The 6000-nt window shown below is 45.1% G+C and overlaps 1 long non-coding RNA gene across 1 annotated transcript in view; it reads left to right on the forward strand.

Moving 5' to 3' along the window:
* Positions 1-2304, forward strand: part of LOC112988403 (uncharacterized) — a 49051-nt gene extending 46747 nt beyond the window's left edge. The window contains exon 4 of the long non-coding RNA XR_010392413.1: positions 2008-2304. This is a non-coding gene — a long non-coding RNA (uncharacterized LOC112988403). The remainder of the gene's footprint in view (positions 1-2007) is intronic.
* Positions 2305-6000: the final 3696 nt, after the last annotated feature.

A 6000-nucleotide genomic window follows, 5' to 3' on the forward strand; every position in this document is an offset into this window, starting at 1 on the left:
CACTAAAGTCACAGATGTCTCTGCAACCTCAATCTGCCAAGACCAAATGCAAGCAACAGACCCAAAAAGAAAGACACTGAGAAATGTAGAATAGTAAACTCTCTATATTGAGGGATTTGTTGCCTTTCCAACAGATGGGAGTTTTAAAAACTCCATCAACTAATCTGTAATAAATGGATTGAGCTATAAAAAAGTCAGGTTTTCTCTGCATTGTCTTTTTCCATAAACTGGTCCATTCGTGCCTGTATTATTAAGGGAAACTGTTGCTAGATGCACATATTTGATCCCCACTCAAGGTCCTAAGAATACTGTCAACTCTACCAGAAACCTTTTTAAAAGGTTTAAAGCACTGTGAAAACACCTGTTAGAAAGGTAAAATCCGTTTTGCATGTACCTGGTGAACCACATATCAGATCCCTGCACTGTTAACAGCCTTTGAGTTCTAAAGGATAAAAAATGTACTTTCCTTGCATATCCTGTAACAGAAATAGTTAAAATTCATGGCACTTACAGCCTCCAGCACTGCAAGCGGAACATTTACACACCAGACCAGCTGGTAACCTGTAAGTCTTATGAGATAATGCCTGTGATTGATGCTCATAAAATCTGCAAGGGGAGCCTGTAAGTCCCAGGAGAGCAATAGACTGTCTACAGTTTTTACAAGTTCTGCTGTAGCAGGAGGCTGAAATTGCAATTGCCAGGAGAGAAATATTTATGGGTCATGAACCTTCAGACTGTGCCAAGAGAGCCTTCAGCTATTGTCAGTAGCATATATAATCTCTGCTTTTATGCAACTCAGTTGTCTACCCATGGGCAAATTGAATTCATGCCAGTGCTGCCAATATCTGGTGAACTGGTTGTATTTTTTTTTTCATTTCTTTGTGCTGCATCAGGCAGAGTGTGACGGATTTATTATTAAAATCGTATAGGAGGCAAAAAGACTTTGCTCACTTTTATTAGGGGAAGCAAAGCCTTGTACAGTCTGGAAAGCCCAATGGACAAATGGGGAAAGTTAAGGGACCAGGAAAGTGAGAGGTGGTAAGGCTAAATGAGCAAGTGTTTTTTACTGAACTTCCTACTTTCTTTTTTAACTTCTTGTTGTGAATTTGTACACTTGCCGGGAGAGGGAGGGACTCTCTCTTTTCTGCAAGTGTTAGTATTGCATCCTTTCCATCGCTAGGAGGCAAAGCAGCCACCAACATCCATTATTTCTTTATCCAGCAGTTCTCTTCAAAATGAAAAGACCGAAAGTGTTGATACTCCCAATAATTTCAAGGAGATAAACAAAATTAGAAAAATTACTTTTCTAAAAGAAGATCAAAACCAGACTTCATACACAAGGTTTTAAAAATATCTTGATCCCTTTTGCAAATCTTTCAGTAATTTATGAAGCATTTTGAGATCATTTGTATGACACTGAAATAGAAATGGAAGCTATTATGACAGCAGGTGTCATTTGGTGCAAGGGAACATATATTATCAGCCATGAAACACCTTCCTGCTAAAACAAGTCAGTACTCAATTAAAGAGCAAGTCTAGTGTCATCTCGGTGTCGATTTGTAAGACAGCAGCCACCGTTACAAGTAATGGCATAATTCAAATCAATTTCCAGAGTGCTTGAACAGATCCCTTTCAAGTTGTAAGAATGTATTTATTAACAAATAAATCATTTCCCATGGTATAGCAGTAATGTTGTAGCTGTGAGAAGGGCTTGGACATTTTTTCCAGCTCTATCTGTTTCTCTAATAAAAGATATTGCCTCCTGCTCCAAGCTTTGCCTTTCTGAAACCATTCCTAGAATTTATACCCATTATTTTTAACTAAGAAGCAGCAACCGTCACATGAACCTTCCCCAACATTTTGCTGTTTTTCCGAGACACTTCAACTTGGCAGGCGCCTCCTTTTAAATTTCTTCTTCAGCCTGCTAAAATGCCAGGATAAAAAACAGGTCTGCCTTGTCCAGAGCCCCAGCCTGACATATGTAAAACATCATTTTCCCTCCAACAGGAGCCTCTGCAGATCCTGCCTTTCTCCAGTGACTGAGTCCTCTGGTAAGCCGTCTCCCAGCAGTGCAAAGAGATGGGGATCCTCAAGCTGCAGCAGGAGGGATGGAGCATGAAACCCTGGTGCCATGATGTCCCTGTGCCGCAACGGGCAGTTCCCACCGAAAGCAAATTAAGAAAAAAAAAGTTTTTTAAGCAATGTAGGGAAGATACTGCCGTCAGGCAGGCTAGCAAGAAGACACCAAGGGAAGTTATCCTCTCTCCAGTGGCCCCTGGGGTGGCAGTTTGCTGGAGAGGTTGCTGAGACATGGCACTTTCGGGTTTGCTTGCTAACATGAAATCTGCCTTTCTCAAAAGGGTTAAATATCCCTTTTTCCATTCCTTCAGATCAGCCAGGTACAGCACTTGCTGTTAATGCTACCCAATTAGTCACCAGAATTAGCATTATGAAATGTGCAACAGCAATTATTATTACCATTATTGCTACTTATTTTGGAGTGGTTTTATGACAAACAGCTTGGGGCCCCTGCTCTTGTCCCAGGAAATGTTTCAATCTTTTCTTCTTGTCCTTGGCCTCGTGCCCCGCAAACTGAGCTCTCCCACGCGCTCCTGCCCGTGGTGCGCAGAGAGGCCCGGCTGCTTCCCCCCGTTTCTGCCAGCTGGGTTTCGGGGTGCCGGTTGCAGCTATGAGCGGATCCCTGCCTCCAGCACAGGCAGAAATCATCTCCTTGCACACGTCTGCTGCAGGTCTTCTTCCCTCTTGCAATCCAGTTGCAAAAACCCCTCAGCATCCCCTGATGTTAAACCAGCGCTGCAGTCCTCCACCCACCTGCCGCGGGGGCGCGTGCCGGGGCTCCGGCTGCCCGCCGCACCGCTGGAGGGGACCCGCTGCCGCCCTTCCCGGGACACGCCAGGGAGAGCACACCGACACCTGGGCTGCAGCCGTGGGCACGGAAACGCCAACGCCTGCCCCAAACAGGCGCTCGGGTGCGCGGGCTGCCGCGCTCGGAGCCACGTCGTGACTTGCGCGCAGCGATGGTATGAGTTGAAACGAGCCCGTGACTTGTTATTCCATCTCAAACCAAAACATGGAGGTGTTAGCCAGGGGGTTCTGCCCAAAACACCCCTGGGAACTGAGCAAAGGGCCCTCCGGAGAGTCCAAAAGGAAAGGGAAGAATCCTTTTTTGGTGCAGAGCAACTTTTAATGATGTTTTACAAGAGGTAACGTCACTCTGGAGATCGCCAGAGCTAGAAGAGAAGTTTCTCTGCGGTGTCATGATCTGGTTGAGGAAGGGAAGGTCATTACAGTATGGCTGTGCTCATTAGGAGGTAATTACAAGAATGGGATATATTCTAGCTTTGTCAGATCATAGCACTTACTTAGCCCACTGTCTGTGTCTGATCCTGCTGAGTTTGATTCTGAAAAGCCCTGAAAAATATGCTCAGTTTTAAGACTATGAGGAGCATCTGCAGTCAGCAATCAGCAGCTGCAAAGTCGCTGCTCTGGTGCTGCCTGGATTCACCCCACACACATAAACAGCCTCTATTGCACCCATACATCACTCAGCAGCACATGGAAGTCAGTGAGGAGGATGGCAGAACGTGAATTAAAAAAAAAAATATTGGACAGCATCCAAACAGTGAATTTTGCATCTAATTGTGGTCTCATTTTTAACTCAGTTTGTCAATAAAATCGTTATTCTAATCAGCTTTGGTTCATCTGGAATTACTGCGTAAACAAGCCCTTTCTCCCTTTGCAGAGCAGAGAAGTCTCTCATCGCATAAAAAAGCTGGCAACCCTGGAAAGCGCGCACATTGACACTGCCCTCCCCACAGCTGCAGTTGTTTTAAATATATGTGTCTGTGTAGTGTGTGTATGTATACATACGCATATGTATAATTTTTGTGACAAGAAAATAAAGTGTTTTCAAATTCTACACCCTCTGCTGTGGGAAATGATTTCTTTTTCCTTCTCATTCTCAGTAACCGGAAGCAAGAAAATACAGGCCGCCTCATGAGGGTGATCTGAGCCAGCCAGGTCACCTTTGCTTCAGGCCTGCTGCTCACACATAATTCAAGCTGCAAGTTTCCTAGCCAGGAATACAAAAATGCTGTTCCCATCCACCACATCAACTTGCTGTGCTGAAAATCACACGCAAAAAAATCACTTCAGGTCATTAAAAGCTTTGCCAACCCCTAAGGTGCAAAAATCAATCTGCTTTTCCCTTACTCCAGGCTCTCCCACCAGGAAAACATGAGACCGTAGCAGGAATGATGAGGGTCTGAGGAGACAAAACCTGAAGGTGGAGCAGGGGTGTCGGAGGGTACAAGCCGCCCGGAGAGCAGCAGCCAGGGAAATCTGCGGTGGGGAGCAGGGAGACACGTTCCTACAGCAGAGCCAGCTTGCTGCTAAGAAATAATCTGCACAGATGCCTCAGAAACGGCCAAGAAAGCTGGGGAAGTGCCCTGGGCCTGAGGATGTGCAGAGAAGCCCTTTCCAGGCAGGTCCCAGCCAGGGAGGGAGCCGGCGGGGAGGGCAGAGGCAGGGCGGTGGCAGCCCGGGCAGCAGAGTGACCAGAGGCCCATGTCATGCCAGGGTGCAGAAACCATTTATCACACGCACGTCTGCATATAGTGACTTGGCAGCCCCCTGAAGGGCTTCTTATCAGGGCAGATGCTAGATTAATATCAGCATGAAGAGCTGAAAACCTTAGCCAGCTCCTCCACAGTAAAGTATTCTCAGAGGAGATAAACTCCACAGTACACATGAAATCACCAAGACAATACGTAGAAACCCAACTGTTATTACAATGAAATCCCATAAATATTCCCAAGGTTAGACTTTGGTACTTTGGTTCAAGGGCAGGTCCTTCTGAAGGAGTGCCCATGAGCATCACCCCAGCCTATGCAATATTAATTAGGGCTGGGCAGTTTCATGTCTCAGCTTGCTCCAAAATGTTGCAAGGTAGTTTATTCATTGACCATGGCCACTCTCCAGTGACCGATAGAAGTAATGAAGAAAAGGGCTTCCAAGGAGCATGTCTCATAACAAGTAAAGAAAATCACATGCTGGTGAAAGGGCAGTACTAGAAACTGCATTAGTGCAAAAGCCCATACTTAACACTGACTTTAATCGCATCATCTGTTTAGGTACCTTTTGATTCTTGCTGTAAAATATGTATTTTCCATTAATGTGACAAATAATATTGAAAAGCATATGTACTGTTGATTCGTTCTGCTCCTTTTCCTCCAAGGAGGCCTTATGAGGATTATTGTTCGACAGTACAGTAAGTAAATGTAAGAAATCTTTATAACTTCATAATACATACATAAAAGAGTGCCCCCACATACACACACACAGGATTTTCTTTCAGAACTGTAATTTGTGATGAATGGGATTAGTGGAGGTCATTCGGTCCAACCCGTGATCAAACCTGGACTCAAACACTTCAGCAGAGTTTTCTGACTTTTCATCCTGAGAAGATGTGTTTCCGCTGCTGTCTAACCTGGACAAAACAAATGGTTTCTAGTACTCAGTCATTCCCAGAGGTACAGGGAGAAAGGGGATAGTCATCACATGGATCAGTTACTAAACTATCCAGAAAAGTGGGAGAAATTCCCTGACAATCTTCAGAGTAGTAAATGCAAAAGCAGATGGTGAAGAGTAATAATATGGAAGGTGAAAATTCATGTAGATAAGCAGAAAGTAACACACATGGGAAAAGATAACCCCTTCCTTTGCAGACACAGTGATAGACCCTGACCCAGCTGTTCAGGAGAGAGATCTTGAAGGGATAATAGATAGTTTTGGGAAAACGTCAGCTCAGTGCTCAGGAGAGCTCAAACAGGAGGTTAGAAGTGGAATCAGGAAAGGGACAGCACAGGACGCCGTGCCTGCATCTGGCGTGCTGCATGCAGTACTGCTCTCTTCCTCTCAAAAGGCTGAAGTGGACCTGGAAACAATACAAGAAGAGGTGACGAGGATGATCAAAGGCTT

The sequence above is a fragment of the Dromaius novaehollandiae genome, chromosome 1, assembly GCF_036370855.1.
Source record: "Dromaius novaehollandiae isolate bDroNov1 chromosome 1, bDroNov1.hap1, whole genome shotgun sequence".
In the NCBI taxonomy this organism is placed as follows: Eukaryota; Metazoa; Chordata; class Aves; order Casuariiformes; family Dromaiidae; genus Dromaius; species Dromaius novaehollandiae.